Source organism: Channa argus, chromosome 14 (genome assembly GCF_033026475.1).
Source record: "Channa argus isolate prfri chromosome 14, Channa argus male v1.0, whole genome shotgun sequence".
NCBI classification, from domain to species: domain Eukaryota; kingdom Metazoa; phylum Chordata; class Actinopteri; order Anabantiformes; family Channidae; genus Channa; species Channa argus.
In genome coordinates this window covers 4,648,811-4,673,901 of record NC_090210.1, presented here as the reverse complement: position 1 = coordinate 4,673,901, position 25,091 = coordinate 4,648,811, and the positions used below count along the sequence as shown (strand labels likewise).

Genomic DNA, 25,091 nt, shown 5'->3' with positions numbered 1-25,091 from the left:
CTATAAAAACTATATTTATAAAACATACTATTACATTATTTTGAGTTCCCTGTGTAGAGCGACAATCACAAATGTGTTGAAGAAAGACTTCTTTCTTTAGAAAACTAAAATGCACACAAGCAATTTGTATTTAATGGGGTAAAACATACAAAAGCAACTATTATGTTCTGCAATAAAAGACTTCTGTAAAGGTCGGCAATACAGCTCTGTCTTTGTTGACTAATATTACTCAGTTGACAGCTACAGTGCTGCACTCCTGCTGCAGCTTCTCATGCTATTTTTTAACTTAATATTTCTTTAAAGAAAATAGAAATAATGTTATATCTATTCTAATCAAATGTAATCTTAAACAACATCTTGCATTGAATGTTATCATTTGATTTGAAATAAAAGATGGCGCAACATATGGTGGGCAATGTATTTATCAAGGTCGTATTTACTATAATTACATTCTAGCAAAAACTAAAAAATAATGATCATCTGTATTTATATATTAGTTTTTGAGTGAATAGAAGACTGACTTCTGTCGTGCACAATAATGATCTCTTATGACTTCTATGAGTTTTGATTCTTTAATATAAAAGCAAAGATCAGGGCATTGCAACAATGGACCCTCATTATAGTGTTTGAAAGAAGGGAAAAATGGGAGGATGACTAAAATGCTCTTCTAGGCTTCAGGGCATATTCATCATGTAATTGAATGATTCTGAATATGTAGATGCATCATCTATGATTATACGGTACATGGACTGAATATAAATAGCTAAACAAAACATGGAAGTCAGTGGAAGTGGTGAGAAAAATTGCAGGGACACAAATTTACCTTATCATATAAATGTTTTGTGGACAGTCAATTTGTTGTGTGTGTCAGCAGTAGAGTGTGGCAGTTTGTGACAGGGGTGTGATGCTGGATTTAACTGAGATGCATGATAAATGACACACTGTACTTACAGTATGTACACTGTCCCACTAAGTCTGTCATGAGAGCAGAGGTGCTGGTTAACTCCGAAACAAAATTTCTGTGAAGAAAAGCGACATCACAGCTCGAGTGTGGCTGGCTTGGAATATTAACATGACTCCAGCATGTTGCACATTTGGGAAAGTCAGCTTCCATAGAACTTCACATGGCTGCACTTTGTCTCTCGCTGAACTGAGAACTCTAACATTGCATTTTAGCTAAAAAAAAAAAAAATTAAGTTAAAAAACTAAATTTAAAAACAATATAACAAGAAATATTTTTTACCTTGTCCTTCTCTTTGGCTTTTTTGTTATACAGTATCTACCTGTTTTGTTAGGTGGTTTTGAGCCAAATATTAACTATTTAGTAAAATGCTTGTATTTTTTTTCTTTGTGCATAATAATAATCTCTAAAATGTAACAACTAAAATGCATTATTTTTAGGTGTGAAAGTGTGAAATCTGTCCAGGGACATCAGATGAAGGCTAGATTACGGTTGATGGTTCTACAGTACAGTTTAAAAATGTGTAATGCTCACATGCAATAAATTAAACAAACAAAACTAGACAGATTATCATTTCTGGCAGATACTGCACGGCAGTAACTGAGAAGTTCATATGTATTTAATAGGACAAAATGTAATCTGTGTCATGATTTCCATAATTTTCATACTTTGTAGGCCTCATGTGCCAATATGCTTTCCCATAATTTTTATGACCTTTTTTGCCATGTAGATGTGCTACACCAACAGCATTAGCTCTTCCACCACCACCCTCCTCTTATTGAATCCTCAACCAAAGCCCGGATATTGGCCAGTCTTATTCTTAATTAATTCCTTTTCTAACCTGGCCACCCTCTATAGTCAGATGAATAACTGAACAAAAGGTTTTTTGTTTTTTTTGAGGTTGCCATTGTCTTGTAAATGTACAAGTCCTCACTGTCTGAATTTTCTTCATACCACAGTTTTAGTGACTAACTAGTACAAGGTTACATAGTGAAATATACTGGTAATCATTAGTAATCAAACACAGGCCTACAGCATGTGTTATCATCCTGATTTTCAGATTCAGATGGGAATTCAAAAAGAATTATTGTGACTAAACATTTTTTCATTTAGGAGTAAACATGGATAAAACTCTCAAGGCTATAGTGTGTTTAGGCAGTAATGACAGAACTTCTATCATAAATCCATTGAGAAATAAAACTCTCAGCCATTATTAAAAGCCAAAAAAAGGCCAAGGAGGACATTTTTTGAAATGTCAATGTAATTGAATAAGCTACAAGTGATGACCAAAGCACTGCTAAATTTGACTGAAATCAAATACAAAATACACTGACAGTGTCAGTTTGTTGTGTAAATCTTACCCTCTCTGATCACATGGTTGGAGGGAGTTTTTATCTTTGTTTTTATCATCGCGGAACTTTTTCTGCTTCAAGCTGTGACCAGAGTGCAACAGTATGGAGCTGGAGCCGGCTCTTTTGTTTACAATTGGGAACAGCTGATTGATTAGAGCTGGTAAAACGCGTAGGGGTGGAAGAGAAAACGGGCGATCAAGGGAAAGAAGATTCAAGCCGCATCTCCCATCTCTGATTATGGGCAACATGAGGTCTCTGGAGAACAAGGTGAATGAGTTGACAGAACTGGTGAGAGAAGAAAATATGTCTTGAGAGTGTGGACTAATGTCTTCACAGAGACATGGCTGCAGGACAGTATGCCTGACACAGGCATCAGTATTGATGTCTTTAGCACAGTGCGGACAGATCGGATGAGAGAGGAAAGTGGGAAGAGGAAAGGAGGGGGCCTGGTCCTCTACATAAGCAAAAGGTGGTTTCTTACTGGTCATGTTACTGTGAAAGAGTCTGTTGCCTGGACATTAAACGGTTGGCGGTGGGCCTCCGTCCTTACTATATGCCCAGAGAGTTCTCACAGCCATATTGATCGCCATCTTTATTCCTCCCTCTGCCTCCTCAGACGCATGTGACGTCATACACTCGGTCGCAGCCAGACTCCAGACCCGGCATCCTGACGCCCTCTTTATGATCTCAGGTGACTTTAATCATGCAACCCTCTCCAAGACCCTCCCCACCTTCACACAGAATGTGGATTATCACACCAGGGGGGAGAAGACACTGGACCTGATCTAGTCAAACGTTAAAGAGGCCTACAGCTCTTCTGCCCTCCATCCAGGCAGGTCTGACCACAACCCGATCCACCTCCTACCTGTGTACAAGCCCCTGGTTTAAAAGCAGCCCCTTAGGAGGGCTGGTTCTGTTCTAGGGGAGGAGCTGGACCCTCTAAATGTTGTGCTTCAGAGGAGAGTATTGTCCAAACTCCTCTGAATCCTGGACAGTCCGTCCCACTCCACTGTGTCCTGGCTTTGCAGAGGAGCACTTTCAGCCAGAGACTGATCACAATCAAGTGGTGCACAGAACACCACAGGAGATCCTTTCTCCCACTGGCCATTAAACTGTTAAACTCATCCCCAAATGGACAATTAGTATTGTTTTTATTTTCATTTCATTTTTACTCCTCTAGCTGGATTTGTTTTCTCACTTATTGATCAGTAGTTTGTATTTGTTTATTGTCATGGTTTGGTGGATGTTCTTTTCCTTCCTTTGTACTTTCAAGCGGAGAACAGCTGCAAAGAGGCAACACAATTTCCCTATGGGATCAATAAAGTTGTTGAATCTTGAATCTAGAATCTTAATTCTTCTCATCTTGTCACATATCATCACTGACAGGCAGGCCATTTGTCAGACGTATGTTTAGAGATTTTACTTTTCCCATCTGTAAAGGTTGAATCATCACTGACAAGCAATCGGTCATCCTGTTAACTGTAATAGTCCCCGGTGTATATACACTTTAAATTATTAAAATCTTGATCAATGGCTCCTTTGACATTGTTAAACTGGTGTTTCATTGATCTGAACTGTTGATTTATTGATTGACAAGATGATTTATGAGTGTGGGAGGTTTAATCAGCTTACGATTTATTTCCGAACTTGTTGAACAGAATGTCAGTCACTGATGAGCAGATTTCTGCTTATGGTACTATCTTTGCCAAAACATCAACAGCAGGTAATTTTCATGGCCAATGAGGACAAATATTAAACAAAATGCTGTTTGTCCTCAATTTACAATCTATACTATACTATACTATAGGAGTTTTGTCGTATCTGTTTGAAATTTTAATGCAACTACATATCTGTCAAAAAATTGCACCATTCCCATTTAAAGCTGTCATATGATTCATTCTGCATTATTTCAAAAATTCCATCAAATCATCCACATGTATTCAGTTTAAACTGGGCACCAAAAAGATAACAGGAGAGCAACACAGAATGTGGCCACACTTGGATCCTCTGAGAACACAAGATCAATGGGAGCACTTTTTTTTCACAGCAGGGTTGTCCTCCAGCCAGAGAAAGAAATGATCTATGTAGATCTCATTAGCCCCCTATGATGACAGACGTACGACCAAATGATTAATGGCCAGCTGGAGAAACAGGAGAATTATTGACGCGACCTTTAGGGGTGTCACTATTCAGGAGCAAACGGACCTACATGTCTTCACTGGAATGATCCACTTTGACATTTCCATCTTTTTGTATTTTGCCACCCTCTCACCTTCACTCTCTCGTCTTGAAACCAGTCCAAGAAACTCATTAAACAGTATTGTCTGCCCTGGTCAGTTGTTGCATTTTAGAAAATTGCTCTGAATTCTGATGCTTTGTGCCAGAATTACATCAGTCTCTCCATTTTACAGTATTTGTCTATATTATTCTGTACTCATAATGTGTTATAGTCATATTTTAATGAAGCTACAATTGAGTATTCATCTGCTGTTTGTCTGTGAGGTGAAAGTAGTAAACTGTGAGCAGGCAATCCAGATAAGAAGAGGAGGTGTGTGAGGATTGACCAAGGATAAAATGAGGACACAAGAGGACTATCATTTCCCAGTATTCTCATCTTAAAAAAGAAAAGAAGGTACAAAAAGGGGCATGGAGCAGTGAGGGAGGGATAACAGAGGAGAAAACAAGGCGGCGATGATATGGAAAAATGGAGGAGCGGGGATGAAAATACAAAGATGCAGAGAAAAATAGCGACGCAAGGAGGGAGGACAAAGACAGATGGCAGATAGAAGGGCCAAAAGAGTAGCAAAAATGAAGATGAGAAAATGGCAAGCATTAATGAAGGAGGAGTGAAAGGTGGCAACGTTCACCGATCAGCACCAATACAAGCCCTTGCAATTAATTGGTTTGAACGAACACAGATGTTTGCATTTTGCCGTAGGCCCAGGCTCACTTCTCTGCTTTTTATGCCTCCTCCAGCAGTAGAGATGATAATCGATCGAGCAAGCTGCTGCCTGATACATCTATCTCACTGTGAACATCCTGACCTGCCAGCCTCAATTGGAGGGACTCAAGAGCACCACAGTCATTAATTTGACTTTCCCCATAGATGGTGCATAAAGTACGTATAACGAGTCAATGCACTAAACACAAATACAAGTAAGCTAATAAGAAGAAACACTTTCTATTTGATATCAGCAATAAAATATGCATCTTCTAGTAATAATAAACATGGGATATTGTATGTTTAAATAACTGAAACAATAAATTTGCATCATGGGAGTTTTTAAGATGCAGCAGATTTCAAAGGGCTGTTTAACATCTTACTTCAATCTGTTTAATACTTTGTCTTCTGATATATCTACTTATCAAAACTGTCATGCAAAGCTTGTCATCAGAGCACTACTTAACAAGTGAGAAAATGTCAAGGTTATAGAGAAAAAGGACTTGGACAAGCAGATTACAGGAGGTGCATGTCAAGGGTTTGGATCAGCTTTTGCTCCAAATCTTAGCAGAAGTTGTTTTAATTAATAATACAGTGAGAAAGAATAGCATTAAATAATGAACAGTTTGCACGCCCCAGCAGGAACACTGTCCAGAATGTAAAATGGCTTTGAAGAATAATTCAAACAAAACTAACTATCCTGCATGTGAAGAAAAAAAACAAGTCCTTATTCAGGTCAGTTTAGAACATTCAACTATTAACATTATCCTATTTTGGTGTAGACACAATCAAACAAAATCATAAGTCTGTGAAAGTACTAATTACACACACAAAGCATTATATAAATATACACATAAATTAACCTTATTTGACCATCAACTATGATCGAACTTGGTAAGGTTGAAATTATTAAAAATAAAAATAAGTTTTAATTTATTTCTCTCTACTCCTTCAAGAAACCAAACTGGAGGATTATTTCTACAATGATCTGCAAACTGAGTATACTAGCACAGGATTTTAGATTGATTTCCTAACTTCCAGCTAGCTACAGTATAATTATTATTATAAGAAGAAGTAGTAGTAGTAGCAGTAGTAGTATTTGTTATCTTAATCAGTAGTCAGAGATTTTAAACCACTTAAAGAAATGTTTATTGAACACTGCACAGATTTTTTATTCTTTGATTTGGTCAAAGTGTTTTGTTTTTTTTGTTTTTAATCATTGTCAGTTCCTTATTATGGAGCTAAAAATTCCCCCAAGTGTTTAAGGACATTTGAGAAATACACAACTTTTCGAAAGTACTGCATAAACAACTGTCTTGTTGAAAAACTAAAAAATATGGCAATCTTCAGAGGAACACGGAAAATTTGGTTTGCCCTTGAGGAGATTCTTATTGAATTGGCTTAACGAGCTTAAACATGCAACAGTAACATTTCTTTAAGAATATACCAAGTTAAATATGAAACTAAATCATAACAGCTACACCAAGTAAGACAATTGGAGTGACCAATGCATCCAAATTCTCAAGATGGTCCTTCAAAATAACAAATTATAAATATGGACATTTATCATATTGGCTTCTCCAGGAGTTACAGTGATTTATTCTAAGTCTGTAAACTTTATTTGAAGTGTATTTTTATTAAGCTAGTCTTATGTCCAGTCTCCCAGAGGCCATCGTCTTTATTGACAAACAATATAGGAGTGATATGTCTTACCCTTCAATATAATGGGGGGCCTGAGGCTTACAAGTGTGCTCTGTCGGCTCGGACACGCACCATAATATTTCTGGTGTTGTGAAATTGAGTGCAGGTCCCGGCTGTGTCATATCAACATCTCTGTCTTTCCATCCATCTTTTCTCTCTCTTTCATTCCCCAGTAAATAGAGATGACACTGAAGCAAGACTACAACAAAGCATGGAGAGCTTGGTTTCATCTGCTCAGGCCCAAAGAGTGCAGCGTGATGGAGAGAAGGCTTTCATTTTCAAAATGGCTCTAAGAGCAAGTGTTGCTGTAGATATGCTTTCAGTCCTTTGAAAAGACCAAACATAAATTCAGTCATGCTGGTTAGCTGTGTGCTCCCAGTAGTCTTTAATCAAAGCCTCACTGTATGTCAATATTTCTTTGAGATGTTTTTCTTTTTTACATTTCTTTCCCTTTTTTGTTTACATTTGTTAAGATTCACTGACAATGCAGTGCCCCTGGAGATTAAAGGATCTATGCAAAAACGCTCCGCTCTTTTGCCAGTGACGGGTTCCAATGAGCAATAAAGCCATGTAAAGGTGAGAAGTGAAACAGAAATATCCCTCCTCCACAAAATCCAATAAGCAGGGAAAGAAGTTCAAGAGAAACAACAAAACAAGTCTGTTCACTCAGTGCCTACAGATGAACAAGCATCCACTTTTGAAGAAAATTACACAACTAAATAGATGATGTATAAACACTCTAAAACAATCCAAGCGAGAATGGTTATGTTACAATGTGCTATGGTGTCAGTGAAAATCTAAAATATTGAAAACAATATAATTTGTTATAATTTATTAAAAAATGCAATTTGGTTTAAAGTTTTTGGTTTAAATAATGTTAAATGGATGAGATGTGAATTATTCAATCAATTTTTAAAAACAATCCACACAGCATAATGTCACAGTGACAGTGGACGCACAAGTAGCAGACAGCCAGACAGAGTTGTACAGTTGGTGTTTGTTCACTAATTCCTGGTGGGTTGACTGTCACATGAGTGGCAAGCTGGCAGGTGAGTCCACACATGTTGTCATTGTAAATAAAGGAAGTTGTTTTTCAAAAGGCAACTGAATTGTCTTTAGAAAACCTCATACAATGCAATATATACAAAATACTTCCATATGCTGATGCTCAACTCATTACCTTAGCTTACAGATGGGTCACTGGGGGTATGTAATAGGCCAAGGTGATATCAGCATGCAAAATAAAAACCCTACAGATGATTGAAAAACTGCTGAAAACAGAACTCTTTCATAATTTTCTACTCACCTAAATCTTAAAAAAAAATAATTCCAATCTCTTTTTTTTTTGTTGCACTTGCTTCACATGAAATGGACACACTTCTTCTCATAGCTGACTAAATGCCAATCTAATTGATACTGACAGCACCCTCTGCAGGAATACTAGGTAAACTATTTGAATCAGTTAGTATCACTTATAGAGTGTAACGTTTCAGTTAGAACAGGTCAATGTATAACTTTCATTGAAAAGCCATAGTTCAAGAACTAAGAGGATTTGTGGCTGGTGTGTTGTTGCAGAGAAGCTCAAATGGCTCAAGCAAAAAATACCATTATCAAATCCTCTTCCAATATTGCAAGTCATGCACGGAGAAAAATCAACAAAAATGGCCATATTCTGTTGTTGAGGTCAATTTTAAATAATAACAGTAGGGACACCATTAAACCAACGGCAGTGACTTTATTACATTTAATTGTGTTGATAATCAGTGCCACAATCCCATCAAATCCCATTCTAAATGAAACTATCAATGTCCATTTATTGCTCCCACTTGCTATGACCAACAACAGATGAAGCATAGAACAATGGGTCGATGGAGCTGATGAATGGCTCATCTCACACCTGTGAAAAGGTCAAAGCTCTTATTATTTAGAACATTGGATCTTTGTCATGGCTCAGTGACACTGACCTTGCACAGGCTCCTGTCCCTGTCTATAACTGTGAGTGTATGGCTCTTCATTTAATGGGTCTTACTGTACGTTCTGAAGATCACAATACATTTATAAGGATCTTTGCCGATACTGCATGTACAAACATATTGTACGCACAGTACAGCACACACTAAAAACACAGTGCACACTTCAAGCCACTGGAGTGACCTTGGTCTAGATTAACAATGGTCCTGGAGGAGAAGCCCTCATTTGTAAATCCTTTGAGAAATCCAAAGTGTATTTTTGTTACTCTTCAAGAGTGTATGAGTTTACTCCATTAAAATGGATTTGAATCCTTGCGAAAACAATGAACATAAAACACAGAAAAATACAACTAAACACTTTTTAATCCTTAACTGCTGTAAAGGCAAAAGACCCAAATTATTGTTCCGGGTATTCACCTTAATATAAATATGTGCTAGCGTAATTTGAGTATCACTTTACACAACTTTTAAGCCAATTAATCTTCAAGAGAAGTGTACTGTATCTGTTTATAGAGTACACGAGAGTCTGCCTGCTGTTCAAGTATTGTACCAGGATCAACTGTTGCTCTTGAAATACGTCAAGTGTTATCTGTAATTATTAGCTTCAAAGACAATGCTCCCATGAGGATTAACATGAGTGTTTTCTATTTTAAAAATGAATTGTGTGTGATATTTAAAGGTTTTTTTCCCCTGGGGTGTTGTTTTGTATTTGAGCAACAGCACAGTGAAAATTTCCATTTAAAAAAAAATGGAATGCACCCTGACTTTAGAAGGTCTAATGTGTAGACAGTATTTTGCGGCAATGGTTACATGAATAATGGTCAAGATACAGGGTGCTAATGCTATTTCTAGGATGTCTGCAACCTAAAAAGAAAAAGGCGGCAACCACAGTACATCTGTGCCAACCTTGTTAGAATCTTGTGCATCTCATGAAGAAGGATGGTTTTAAGTAAAGCATTAAGCATCAATCCTGATAGTATGAAAACATGGCTCCAAAAGCCCTTGAAAATCATTTTCTGTGAAGTTAAACACCACAGATGCTTAAATATCAGACCCCTCACACATACACCCTAATTCAGGACCAATAATGGCAGTAATATGGTGCCTTGGCAAGATTACTTTGGCTAGTTTATGAATACAAGGTATCAATCATCCATGCTGTCCCCATTTTATCTACTGCCACTGACTACAGCTGATGATTCACGATAATGATCATTTTGGGATTTGTCTAATGATACTGCTGAGACAAGCAATCTCGGCCAACTGATGCTGCACCCTGTCATTATGTACAAGGCCACCACAGTTCACACCAGCTGAATCTTCAATGTCAAAACCCTGGGTGTTGTTTTGATTTGGGAAAAAAACATGTCCTTGATGAGTTATGCCCTGCAGAGTCACCATCTAGAGTAAATTTATGGGTCACATCCAGCTGCCTGCAACAATGAAAAATGGCAAATCAGCATATAAATGACTGCGTTATTGAGTGTGCTAAGAAAAACATCAACCCACAAGTCCATTATATTAATTGGAATCGCCCTCATCATACCAGGCAATGGCTTCAGTTGAACTTCGGTCGAATGGTGATGAATGAAAGGCTGGAGTATGAATATAGCCTTGGCCAGTGATATAGCAGAACATTTAAACAACTGCTCCCTTTTCTTTATACTGACCTTGTAATTAATCAAAGACAGGGATGGTGAAACACGTAGAGGAGCAAGGAAGGGAGGAGGACAGGGGAGTAGAGGACAGGGATTAAAGCCCCCTAAGAACAAACTACACAGGGAAAACCTGAGAAAATACCAACGTAGTCCACAGAACATTCAATATGATGTTGCTAAAGTGATTTAATATTACAGGGATCAGGAGGGTTACAACTTTAAATTAGGGATGCAACACTGCAAATGAAGTTAGCTTGTGTTTGTTTCCACAGACAGCTTTCAATAAATACTCAACGCTATTGTGTTATTTACAGCCATAGAATTAGTTTCCATTTTACTCCTGGATTTAAAGTTCTTTAGGCATTAAGCGCAGTATCCAAACTCAAAGGAGCACATTGTCATTAATGTCACACAAAACAACAACCTAACCTTTAAGAGAGCTAGAATTAATTGATTAACTGATTTAAGAGGAAATGCATTGGCAGAAGATGGCAGACCCAATTGTTACATTTTATGATCAAGCTTCTTAAAAAATTGTAATCTGCTCCTTTTTATCATCTCAAATTGTCATAAATTATTGTATATACCTCAGGTTTTGAAAGAAGAAGATGTATGATGAAATAAAGGCTTTGGGAGTTCGGGAACTCAACAAAGAAATCTGATTTAAAGAAATATGATTAGCATACACGTAGGACTTCCCATGGGCTTTTAAGTATTAACTAGGGGTTAGGACTGTATGGTATAAATTCTGAGTGGGTTACGCAAGCTGACTCATACCAAAAGCAAAATGTACATTCTCATGGAGTCAAGCCAAACTTGGCATAAAGTTTGTGTATCTTGCAACAAAATGTTTTTTGGTGATGGTTACTAGGACCCAGGAGGACTGCTCAGTTCAAAAATATCCCTTCCTTGCACATTTTACTGACAGTGGCAGCCATTACAGGTGACAGTGGCTTAAGAAAAATAAATATCTGCCTCTTTGTATATTTTTAATAACAGTTCTTTGAGGATACTACATCCATTTTCACTAGTTTGTCCTTCTCAAGTGTTTTCTGCTCTGTAACTTAATTTTCTACAGTCTGTCCACTAACCCTATGAAGGGAAGAAAGTTCCGAAGATGTCTTGAAGAAAACGAGCTCATATTATATCACTCCTAATTGGATTTATTTCACTCAAAAACATATAGCCTCATACTGTATTACTACATATATTATGTCTAAACATTCAGGTTTGGAATGGAATAAACAGACAAATAAGCTAAATTATAATGTATGCAACACAAACCCTGAGGCTTGTTTAATTAGGAGTTCCCGTCTCCAAATTCATTAACTAACAAGGTTAAACATTAAAACATAGCTGTTGGTCATTTGCATATGAAATAATTTAATTTACTTTTTCTATTATAAAAATTAATGGAATGTAATACTGTGACCTCCAGAATCACGATCAGGCTTAGAAAGAGAAAACAAACAAACAAAAAAGAATTAACATACAAACTAACTTAACCAATGGTTAAGTTCCCATTATTCCAGAAACCACTGAACAAAGAGAGAGATACAGGTTTATATAGCAAACACAAGAGATTTTTTTCAGCTTCAAAAAAATTTTAATAAATAAAATATGGCACAGCCGTCTATCAGACAATACCAACATCATTAATGCTACTGGAGTTTATAATCAGTTGGGTATCACTGGCCTTTGATAAATATTTAGTTCTCTGGGTCCTAAACTGACACGCAGAATACAGAGATTTAGTAAACAGTATAATGTTTCTGAAGTTGAATTATTGTGCTGTGTAGTTAAGCAGAATGTCATCTGCTGACTAACTCCACAAAATAAATTTGATAAAGAAACTCTCACATCTATGCCAGGGTGGCAGCACAGCAGGAGAAGATGGCATTTGACCCGCCACTTATCCAAGTGCTAGGCCAGTGAGCCACCACGTCTAGAAAGAATGTGAAATGTTGAATTTGTCATTACTAGTCAACTTCTGATCTTCTTGACCTGAATTCTAAATTATGGTGTTTAAATAAAAATCTATAAACCATCTAGAAGTTTAACACCCATGACACATGTCTCGTGCCCAGTACGTTGCACATTACGCTGTGAGCAAATCCGAAATAATTAAGAAGATAAAGAGACCTTCACCAGTCACATCAGAATCACCACGTTCAGCGCAGCGTTACTCCTCTTCATTACTACAACTGCCAAACGGCTGTTAACCAGCCACATCAACATCCCTCCTGTGTATAGCTTTTATATTAACAAAGGCAGCTAATTACACTGTTTCCCATAGACACATTTTCAGCCACTATCTTAAAGAAATATAAACACATAAAAAAATATAAATTAGGAAAATCCACATCAACACCGATAGCCACTGAAATTTAAAAACTGAAAGCTCATTAGTGATGTTGGACTAAGTGACATGTTTCTTCACTGCAAAAAATGTGGGCTCAGTCTCGTGTCAAAAAAGTTAATTCAAGTATTAATCAGCTGTTGCTCTTAATGTTTTCCTCTCAGCACATCTCTGTTTAAATACCTCTTGTTTATATTTTAGGTCAAACAATTCTATGTTCAGTTTTATGAGTAAGAAACATTTAACAATTAAATGTCTATGCAAAGACTTATGCTTATGCTTAGACTGTGTACCAAACAGTTTGTTAGAGTTACATTACAGTGCTTTTAATAATTTTTGACCACAAAAGGAGCTCATTGACCTTAGTTTGTGTATCATATGTTTTGAAAACAACAAAAATATAGAAAATGGTTTGAAATTGAAATATAGTGACAATAGACATGCTGTAACACCTACATTTACCATTTGTGTCCATTATGTATTTTAAGAAGAGTAACGTTTTGTATGATACCAGCAGACACAAGACAGTCAGGCAGAGCAGGGCAGCAGCTCCAAAGAGACATAAGTCAGAAGACAGATCTAAACAGCACAAGGTAAGTAAAGTCACATGAGTTAGATTAAAGTTAAGTAAGCAGCGGGTTTTATGTTTGTGATAACACCACAAACTGACCTTCACATCTCATCAATATACATTTTTTATGCATCTATTAAGAAAAGTAGAGATTGCATTGACATATCCCTGTTAATTTCTATTTAGTTTCGTAGAGAAAGGAAACATGGACAGGGATGGAGCACAGATGACAGAGATGACCATGTAACTCTGCAGCCACGTAGACCTACAGACCTGGCAGTTCCAAATGAAAAAGGAGAGTATTCAATCCCTCATGGTTTGAAAGAGACAGATGGAAAGGCATTTCGTCACATATGCAGAATGGTACAAAATCCTAACAGGATGACATTTTCAGAATGTAGCAGTGATGCTTCTGTCACCAAAGGGTTTACAAAGTGGAATCACGGCCCAGAAAAGTTTAGGTGTCACGCGGCATCCTCATACAATAGGGAAGCATATTACAATGATATCACTGCACAAAACACACATCTGTGACAGCAAAAATTCTGCCAGCAAAACAAAAAGACCAAGGAAATGTACTGTAAGAACTGCGTTTACAAAAATTCTTGAAGCCATCCAGTGTCTAGCTGAACAGGGCCTTCTATTCAAGCACAGCACAGATGATGGGAGCCTGTTCATTAAATTACTGACACTGGAAGTAAAGACTGCCCAGTGTTGAAATCCTGGCTACAAAGACGGGAAAACTTTTGCTGCCACCACATACAGAATAAAGTCCTCAAAACAGTGTCATTTGAAATGTCCTGTAATCTGTCTTGTGACATCACTAAAGATAAGTAATTAAGTTTAATTGTAGACAGTACTACGGAATTTCCCACCAAAGAACAAGCTTTTTTAGCAGACATGCTTCAGATAAGGATTTCAGAGGGTTTTACTTTTTCCATTGAAACGCATACTATAAAGTACACTAAGGAAATTATTAGATGTAGCTGTACCCCAGCTCCCAAAGACCTGTCATCCAAAAACCAAAACTAATGACCTAGCAACGAACACAACACATAGTTCAGAACATCTGAATTCTACAGAGACCTAATATGAGTTGACTGATGCATTTACCAAAATTAGGTTAACTGACAAATAATTTCAGCTCTATCAGTCTATAAGGAACTTACTCCCATTTGCTTGCAAAAAGTCATTAAAGAGACCTTGGGCTGGTTAGCTGCCTGTACAGTGAAGTTGGCAAGCTGATTAGTCTCATCTTAGTTATTCCAACATTCTCTGCATCTGCTTTTTAAACTTGCAAAAAGGCTATAACAATTTAAATATGTTGTTGTCCAAGAAAACCTGGGAAAATTCTGTGACTAACTCTTTTGTCAAATTACATTTAAAATGAAGGTATAGATATGACCAATCACAGTAATCAGCGGCTCAAATAAATTGCACCCCCCCATTTTTAGGACCATGGAGCCGCCTCTGCATGTGCCAGAAGTGACAGAAGTTCCACGCATTTCTTGCAACTCAATAGTGTCTTCCTGAGAGCCACAAACAATATTCTGAAAAATCTGAAAGTTGCTCTCTTCGTTTCGTCAGTGTATTTCTCATTGGCTGCTGTGTGTGGAATTCACATTGAGAAAGTAGTTTTATTAAGCCATCAGTGTACTTTGGAGGGATTCTACAGACCTACTGAGTTTAGGTCAGTCCTGATTTTAGAAGTGCTCAGAGCCATAATCCACTCAAATACAGAAAAATAAATCTAAATATAGGTCAGAACTGGTTAGTCTTTATATAAACCCATACTGATCCTGAAATAATCCCAAATTGGACCAGATACCAATACTTTGTATTGGAGGACATCTCAAATTTTCACTATTTTTGTCAGTAGTTTTGGGTGTTTTTTTAATATACTGTAACTGTATAATTTTAATATACTGTAACTTAACAAAACAACTATAAACAGTCTTTCCTTTTGCAGTGTAGTTTGCCATACGTCCACGGTGACAAGGAAGACTTTCTGGAGAGAAAATCCCTTAATGAAACAAAACACAACAATAACAAAATTCTCCTGTCCCGAGGGCCAAAAGTTTTCTAATATGGTGGACTGTTTACAATAAAAACTTTGTATATTGGCAAACTGTCAAGGCTCTTGCTGCAATTAGGCTTTTTACAATTCACTGGCTCAGTGAGTTGAAGTCTCAAAGAGTAAAGTAGTTTATATTTCTCAGTCAAAATGAGGCTTGACTGTGCAACTGAGTTTATTAGTTTAGTAAGTGCAATGCATCTTTTATTTAGTATTTGTGGAGCCCTCATGAGTTTCAAACCCCAAACCACCTGCATTTGCTTTTTCAGGTATTCACATTAATTAAAGCACCACTCCCATTAAAGTTTCTTACAAGTTTATGATTCAAGTTCTGCTAATGTGCCTATCCATTATTTTGTGTGTCTATTCCCATGCACCCATGTGTGTGTAACTGTGTGCTGTCCACTCCAGCCAGCCAGAGTAATGGAGCAGACCCATCTGGACCAAACACATGGGGCAGACTGTTTGACCTGTCAGGGGAGGAATGTGCTCCTGGGAGAGGTGTGTGTGTGTGTGTGTGTGTGTGTGTGTGTGTGTGTGTGTGTGTGTGTGTGTGTGTGTGTGTGTGTGTGTGTGTGTGTGTGCACGTGCGCTTAAACTAGAGATAGTTTGAGTGGTCTGAGTGGTCATCCAAGAAGAGAGGAAGAAACTCTGCACCTGTTACTGCTTCCAAGATAACCCTAAGAGAGACGCTGACAAAAAGAGTAGAAATACAGTGGAGCAAAACAGTGGGAACACAGATAAACAGAGAAAAAGGTGGAGACAGTGACAGCAAAATGAAGAGATATAAATTGAAGGAGGAGGAGGCGAAATGTGTTAGCGGGGTTTGTTTGCCCATCTATACACTTGCCTCTGTCTCTCTGTTGTGTGCTTTGTGTATCACAACATCATGATCAAGGCCTAACTGTATTATGGTGGCAGCTTTTGGCTGCAGTTGAAAAGGCTGATCAATTTGGCTTCTCCTTTCCACGTAGCCCTGCCATGCTGCCCATGACTCCGCAAAACATTCAGCTGCCTGGCAGCACAGAAGGGGTTGGCGGGCACCAAAAGAGAGGAATTGTAGCTTTGCAAAATGAGGACTGAGGCCCAATGAATGAGCTCATTTTCTGCCCCCTCACACTGCCTCATCTGCATTGGCACCATACGGCACTGTGATATATACTCCTCCACAGAGATATGAATGTATTACCAATTTCTCTTTGTATTATTCATAAATTCATAGAGTACAGTACTAAATAATCATGAATGTTTTCTATTATGATTTAAATGTAAATGTCTTTTTACAGCATAAGTTATCTCTGCATTTTGGGTGGATTTGGATGGATTGAATGGATTTTAGAAAGCGGGGCTCATAAAACTTGGATAGATAGAGAATATCCAGCTCATTTCTCATATCAGGAGTACAGAGGCTGACAAAAATAGCCAGGTGGCACCACCAGTTTAATAGACTTTGCAGCCATTAAAATAGAGCTTCTTGTTAAATGTTGCTTCAACATAAGAGAGATTCATACTGCCTTTCCAAAGTCAAACCCAAAAAAGCAAATCACCTGCCACAAACCCCAACAGAACTCGGTGCCACAAAGCTCAAAGACTTGTTTTTCTTTTCCTTTGTTAAAAAGGTAATGAAACTAAACACAATCTCTTCTTGACAATCATTCATGGCTGCAACCTCATAGACACTCCCATAGTAAAACTTAAACATGCACATACGCTTTTTTGGCCTCCCTTCCTCACATCGAACGACCCCCTGGGGCAGACCGATAAAAGAGAGCTGCTCAGGTGGAATGATTTACCTGTTGAACAGGAGAATACGGTTTTAAAAATCGCCATTTTTCACTGGGGGCCGACAGCCTCTCCCTAAAGGTCATAAAGGGACAGCTTCCAGATAATAAGCATTGCTCACTTCTATGACTGCATCCAGCTGTACTTTACGATGTTTCCTCTAACAATGTGGCAATGAAATGTCTGTCATAAATACATGTGGATTGTTGGCTGAACACTATTATAAAACCGGTTGGGAAACAAAACAGAAACACTCAACTTATAACCTATATTTAATTAAACTTTTTCTCTAAATGTCTGTTGTTTTTATATTGTAACGATAATTTTCTTAAGTTTGTCCTTTCATCAATTCTTTAAACTTTTTCAGACTCGTATCTTACATTACATGCACACTCCGACTTACCAACTAGTGCAATTTTATCCTACTGAAGCAACACTATGGGCAAAGTTTGAACTAATATCTAATAACAGTCATTTAATAGGGTTAGAAAACATTCTGTTTCAATGCTGCCTGCCATGCTAATAGTCGCCTAATATTAGAATCTTAAAAGAAATTGTGCAAGATGGTAATTAAAAGGTGCCAATAACCTAAACAAAACTTTATCGATCCCACAGGGAAATTGTGTAAATGGTTGGGTACTTGTATATTTAATAAACTTTCTGGAAAATTTAACCTCTTTCAACAATTTTTTTATAGACTCAGGCTACGACCTTCACGTCAAATGTATTGTGTGTGGCAAAGGTCAGTGTAGAAAATATGCAAAGTTTCCCATTTTGCTGATAGTGATAGGCAGTTTTGCCTATTTTGTAGTGCTTAATTTGCAGCATTTTCACTTAGAATGTTAAATAGCTGCTCTGAGTTTCTTGCAAGTCTGTGGGAAATGATCAACACTAATGTAAAGCAAAGAGGGTACATTATGTTAAGACCATTCACTCTGTAACCACTCTGAGTAATCTGAATTCACTGGAGGGAGAAGTCTTCTCTTGTAAACTGTTAGCTGATCCTGGTTTAGTCTCAGTTTCTCTGGTTAAGATGTTATTTAGCTCTTGTTACATTTAGCCTTTTAGCAGACACTTTTATTCAAAGTGACTTCAAAATGTGGGACACATACAAGAGGTTTTTTGTGTAGCTTGTATTGACTTTGTGCGTCATCCTCCAGCCGATTCCTTACTGCGATCTTGGCAATTGAACTGTATTCCATTCTCCTGTTTCTCACTGGACTTCAGCTTCTCTGTGTAACCCTCCTCTTGTGCTCTGCTTCATGACCACTGGGCAGCCCAGATCGTCTCCCCCTCAGTGCTGCAGTAAGTGCACCATAGGTGGTGGAGAGCTAGGCTAGCTCCCATTCCTGGTCTGAGAAAAGACAGGAATAGTGCGAGAGAGATCTGGGCACACTGTGTGTCACAGAGCTGAGCTTTTGGAGAGGGCCAGTTGGACTAGCTAAGATGATTTGGCAGTGTCTGATTTATTGCATGATTTGGCCGCAACAGTTGCAACAGAGCCTTATTTAAATTCATGTGTGTTTTTTTTAATCCTCTTCCCATGGAGTTGAGTTTAGATACTTTTTAGTTAGTTCCATGGTACATGGGACAAGCCAAGTATTAGAAAAATTAGAAAAATATTTTAAATGTCTCAGAGATAAAGAGGGGGAATTGACATGCATGATCAGTATATATATATACCAGAATTTTACATTTGGTGTCTTTAAAAAAACATTTACAAATTTACTTTAAAAGGTTCTATTACCACCACAGACATGCCTGTACTGTATCTTCTTCAATTCTCTTTCAGTAACATTGATAGAAGTCACAAATGCTGTGTTCAATGCTGAACTGAGTGCTTTGAGTATGTATATCAGCGTCTGCCCTATATGCATTCAGCAGCCGCACATTATGAGTGCGGCTGCTGAAATGTTAGCTGCTTCATTAATAGGCACAATAAAACATAACCAGCGTAGCTTGCATTTTTCTAAGCTGTCCATTCATAATAGCTGCAAATTTTAAAAACCTTTTACAGTGGGATATGGCCTGTAGGTTGGCACCCCGTGTGATCAGAAATACACAAAACAATTGAAATGCTTTTGTGCATGATAAGCAAAAATATCACAAGAAATAAAAAAATATTTAAATATAAAATCCTTTTGTGCCTTTCTCCAACCTAAAAACCTTGATATCCTTTTCTCCCATCACTACTTATTATTTGTAATATGTAATATTCACAACTTTTTTATTAATATGGCACATTTTGGGATGAATCACACCCTGTGTCCCTGTGACCATTTGAGCACTGGCTGAGTTTATTCACACCAAGTGGTCAGTTGTTAAATTTGTGCAAATAATACAACAAAAGAAACTTTAACTCTACAGTAATGCCTTGCTCAAAATCACAATGGGAAAAATGAAGAAATCTCATCTAATCTGTCTCCAATTTGGAACTGGCTTGTGTGTACTCAGGTGTTCAGACTAGTTATGACAAATGACCAGACTGGTAGACGATCCAGTTATTCACGCTCTCTCTCACACATAGACACACACAAAATTTTCAACCTCCAGCGCCCTTCATCTGGGCTCTGACACCTGTTCCCATGGCAACGCTATCAATAGGGGACCAACCAGGGTCAGGTAGTCTCTCTCTCTGCCTCGCTCTCCTCTGTGCACAGGTCCTGACATTTGGAGATCTGTCTCACTGTGTACCTGTTCATCCCTTAACAGTTTTTCCTGGTTATACATTTTTCTCATTCTATCAATTTTTCTTGCTCCATGTCTTGTTGTGTCTTCTACAATATGTCTAAAGCATGCGCATGCAAAAGCATCCACACAAACACACAGACACAAAGAAAAGAGCATATTTAAATTGTTTTAGTGTTTCTGTTAAATGTATAGGATCTAACATAAAAGAGAATGACAAAAATATTTTAACATAACTGACAAAGTAATATTTCTGTAGTATGGGATGTGCATAATAAACATTTTGCAGAATAACTACTTGGTGTTAGAAATTTCTTTTCCTCCCCACAGTCACTTTAAATAAGAATGAGCATTGTCATAATGTTATTAATTTATGCCCATAAAGCAAAAATGCAGCAAATATCAACTAAGCCAAGAGTATTGAAAACAACAGTCAGGAATTTGCTTAACTGGAACCGAATTATCGGATTAGTGGATACGGGCATAATTATGAAATGAATGCAACCACATAATGAGCTTTTGCATTTTAGACAATAGTCCTTTAATTTAAGAAAGTAAGGCAAGAATTGGATGTACTGTTTCCCTTGCTAAATGCTTGTGCAATTGAATTTTTTTCAATTAATAAGATAGAGGATATTCAGTTTTCTAATTAGCTGTGTCTTGTCCAAACTGATGAGTAGTCACAGCAGTTCCAGTGTCTGGAAAAAATGATTAGATGAACTTTTTTTTTTTTTATGAAAAATGCAAATGGCTAAAACTAAAACAAGTTAGAGCTGATCGCCACAATAAGAGCAGAGCAAACCAATCTACGATCAGGACATGAGAACAAAGCTCCATCTAGTGCAACGCACAAAACGTGTGCTATCAATCTAGTAATAGTTCGACATATGTCAGTAGTGACAATCTGACTTTTTTCCAACAAGAAACTGGTGTTCTGGCCTTGGCTAACTCAGTCCCAGTGGTATACTGCGGAGTTGATCTTTGTTGGAGAGAATGCCAGTGGCTGTCAGGGAGCCACCTGCTCATGTGCTTCTACCTGGGAAAGGGCCACCAGGCCAAAACCCAGTGATTAAGACATTTCTGAATCGGATTTTATCTGCAATTCCACAGTTTTAGCAATCGAGGAATATAAAGAGGGAATATTTTTAAGATTGTGTTAGTGTAGTTAGTTTTTCTCAATCATAAAGAAATCATTTCCTTTGTACACAAACATTACTCTCTGTACCAGGACTGGGCTTTGTTTTTATTTTATCAATATTTAATACATTTTTATTTGAAAATTATGTTTGCTGAATAATAAGACAATTGTTCATGCTCATAGGATGTTGCAGTGTCTAATAATGTATTTATTTTAATAATGAAAAACAGGACAGTGGTGCCTTTTAAGATTTGTGTTCTTTTCTTTGGTGTTACAGACCATCTCTACAAAATAGTATGGATGCAGTAAAACTAGATTCACAGAAATAGTTAATCCACATAAAACTGATATTTCTAATTACCAATAAATCCTACTATAGCAAGCCCGACATTCTCTAGTTATATTTTCTCAAATGTAACATGTAGCTGCTTATCAATTTAATATTATATCGGATTATAACTGATTTTCCCGGCTATATGTCGACGTGTCTCTGGGCAAGACATTGAACCCCTATCAGCCCATTCCCATCCCCAGCTGTGTAGTGCTGGTCGAAACCCGGTAGAAATTGGGGAGGGTTGTGTCAGGAAGGTGTAAAAGCTGTGCCAAATCAACCCAATGACCCTGAACTTACAGGAGAAGCCGAAAGGACCTAAAAAATATATATGTATATATATTTACATTTATATTTACAGAAATACAACCCCACAGTCAAAATATTGGCTCCTTTTTTTAATTAATGGCAGCAACACAACTCATAAAAGTTGGAAGAGGGCAATGTTTACCATTGTGTAGCATCTTCTCTTCTTTTAACAACGTTCTGTAAATATCTGGGAAGCAAGAAAACCCGTTGGTGGAGTTTAGAATAGGAATAATCTCCTAAACTCATATTAAAATGAGTTCATATTTTCCATAAAATGTCTCAGTTTCAACATCTTCATATGTTGTTTATGTTGTATTGTAAAAAAAAAAATATGGTTTGATGAGTTTTGCAAATCATTGCATTCTGTTTTATTTACGTTTTACACATCCTGCCAACTTTTTTGGAATTGGGGTTGTATTTATACAAGTTTAGATGCGTATATCCCATAAATAAAAAGTAAAATTACTAATACAAGAATGTGAAACCTTCCATTTCAAGTTGAAATCCTTTTCCGTCAAAATAAGAGTTGACCTACAGTCAACTCTTATTTTGACTTGTAAAGAAATTCAAAGTAGGTTTTAACAGTATTTTGTAGTACTTTTAGCAAAATACTGTTAAAACCTACTTTGAATTTCTTTACAAGTTATAGTAGTCCAGTGTTGTCCAACCTGGCACTTGAGTTCCCCACAGACAATGACAGATGATTATTGATGTTGTAGAGAAGAAATAAAAAAAGAAATATTTTTTTCTAGACAATGAAGTCAGTTGCTCCAAACCATTTTTAGGGGTAATGAGCCACAAATGTGTTATTATATTAGCATTGCAATTTTAAACGTATATGGGTCATGCATTTTATGTAAAATCTAAATCTGAGAAGTATGAAGTAATTTAAAGGTAACGCTTTACCTTCCATGGAATTTTTTGTTTTATGAAGGAAAGATCAGCTTTGAATAACAAACCTCCCATAAATGTAGCTTCTTCGGTGTGAAGATTTAGTGCTTTCATTTGCCTTATGTGATGATAAACTAACAATCTTTTAGAAAAAATGTTTGAAGACAAAGTTTTTTTTCATTATTTTATGACTTTTTATAAATCAAACACTCAATCAAGAAAATAATCAACAGCTTTTTAAAAATTCATAGTTCTGAGCTAACATATGCACAGAAATAGGACTCATGGAGGGACAACTTGGTTCTTAAGGACCTCAAGGACTATATTTTCACCAATTTTCACTTTGGGTTCGGCTCCAAAGTAAACATCAGAGTAGACCAGAAGGGGGGATATAGGGATCCAAAAAAACCCTTATAAAAAAAAGGGGTACTAATAACTGATGTACCATGCTTTGTAGGCTCTCAGTGAAACAGCTCAGACACCTGTCAACCCACTTCACAAGGCTGCCATGTAATGTCATGCTAGCTATCTGGCTCTGCAGTACAATTTGATTATCTATCAGTGTGAAGACTCAGTTATTTCAACGACGTGACTGTCCCACTCCCTGATGTCTGCCAAATGAAAACAGAACAGTGCCTTCCCAAGAGGAGCTTAATGATCCACAAACACACACACACACACACAAGCACACAGAAAGAAAACGTATGCATGGATGCAAAAACAAGGAGGTGCATGTGTACACACACACACACACACACACACACACACACACACACACACACACAGAGAGAGACACAGTAGCTTATTGATCACTGTCAGATCTGTCTATAGACTGGAAACAAGCCTCTAAGCAACACAAAAATTAGGACACTGATGATTTGTTAGTTAACACACAGTGACACAGCTGACACCCACCCACCCACCGATTCACTGTACTGTCCCTCATTTTGGCACACTTACACACATTCAGACAGAATCACTAATACCCGCAAACACACACACACGTACAATTGTAGACACAGTAATTGACTGATATGGAACAGTGAACAAGGAGTTCTTGTCTGTTTTGGAATTATGTGTGGCAGCGGGCAATTGTGGATAAGTCGCTGGCAGAAGAGAGAGTGTGAGTGTCTGAGAGAGAAAGACACAGACAAAGGGAAAAAGTGAATAAAGCATGGCAACCAGAAAACATTTAGGCAGAGAGGGGTGAACTGTGTGAACCTTATTCCTCCCACCCCAGGTCTCCATTGTGGTACAAGAGAGTAACATTTATTGGACAAAGACACAAAATATAAATACACAAGCAGTGAATTAAGCAATTGGTCTCAGCTAAAGAAGTACCAAATAACTTAAGTTCTCCGGGGCATCTTGAGTTCTTGGATGGTAGTTGGATGAGGCCGCCTGGCTGTCTGGGCACAGAGCTAACTGTGACACTCACTGTGAGAGAAAGCTCCAGAGAAGTGGAGAGAGAGGAGGCAAGGAGTTAAAGATTTGATGATAAAAGGAGGGTGTGAGAGAAGGAATGAGGACAGATGCTGTCTCTGTGAGTAACACCAGTTGTAGCTAACAGCCAAATGGCACAAAGTAACAAGGGAATTACTGTCTACAGTCACCAGTAGCATGTTTCAGGTTTGCGATTGAGCAGGGTTTGATTAAAACGAAACAGAATTTCACTTTTTGCAGTTTATATGTATCTCTTCCACTGTTTTTAATACCTTAACTCCCACCGGATTGTTCATTCCCTAATAATACTTCATTTTGTATTTTTGTACAAAGCTGTCATTTACACATGTAATGTAAGTAATCAAGACCAGACGTGTGACTTCATGACTGTAAGCCTCTGCCAACAGGTGAAATTCCAGTTTGCATGTACTGTATGTATATCCAGACTTTAATGCTAATTAGTTCGTCCTTAAATCCAAGAGACATTTCCTCAAGGTGGTCCAGATATGTTGTGCTCAGAAGAATGGGACAGATGGACTTCCCGACATCATTTCTCTAGAGGCTCTAGATATGGGAATAAAAGCTTTGGACAGAGGAGATTGGGAATTGACACAAATGAGTTTTAAAAAATGTAGACTATAAGAATGTATCCAGGGCCGGCTTATTGTAACTTCAACTATATTTACAGGAACAGAAAAAACAAACGGTGAAATAGTACATTTACACTACTGCTTTTAATTGCTAAACTATTATGCAAATAGAAATGCACGACAAATTAAAGAATGTATTCTGCTACTCTTTATTGCTTTTTACAACAACTTATGATCCATCTCAAGACTCCTTTCTGACCACTTATTCAAATGTGAAATTAATGTTTAAAATGTAATTACAAACAGTGGAGGACTAACAATGGAGTGCAAGA

The 25,091-nt window shown here is 37.4% G+C and overlaps 1 protein-coding gene across 7 annotated transcripts in view; it reads right to left on the bottom strand.

Moving 5' to 3' along the window:
* tnr (tenascin R (restrictin, janusin)) overlaps window positions 1–25,091 on the bottom strand; it is a 172,454-nt gene that overhangs the window by 129,127 nt on the left and 18,236 nt on the right. For 2 of the 7 annotated variants that reach the window (XM_067475090.1, XM_067475091.1), the window contains exon 1: window positions 17,298–17,375. The exons of the other annotated variants lie outside the window; for them this stretch is intronic. The gene's annotated coding sequence lies outside the window, so the exon portion shown is untranslated. Of the gene's footprint in view, window positions 1–17,297; window positions 17,376–25,091 lie in introns of those variants that run through there. 7 annotated transcript variants of the gene reach the window in all.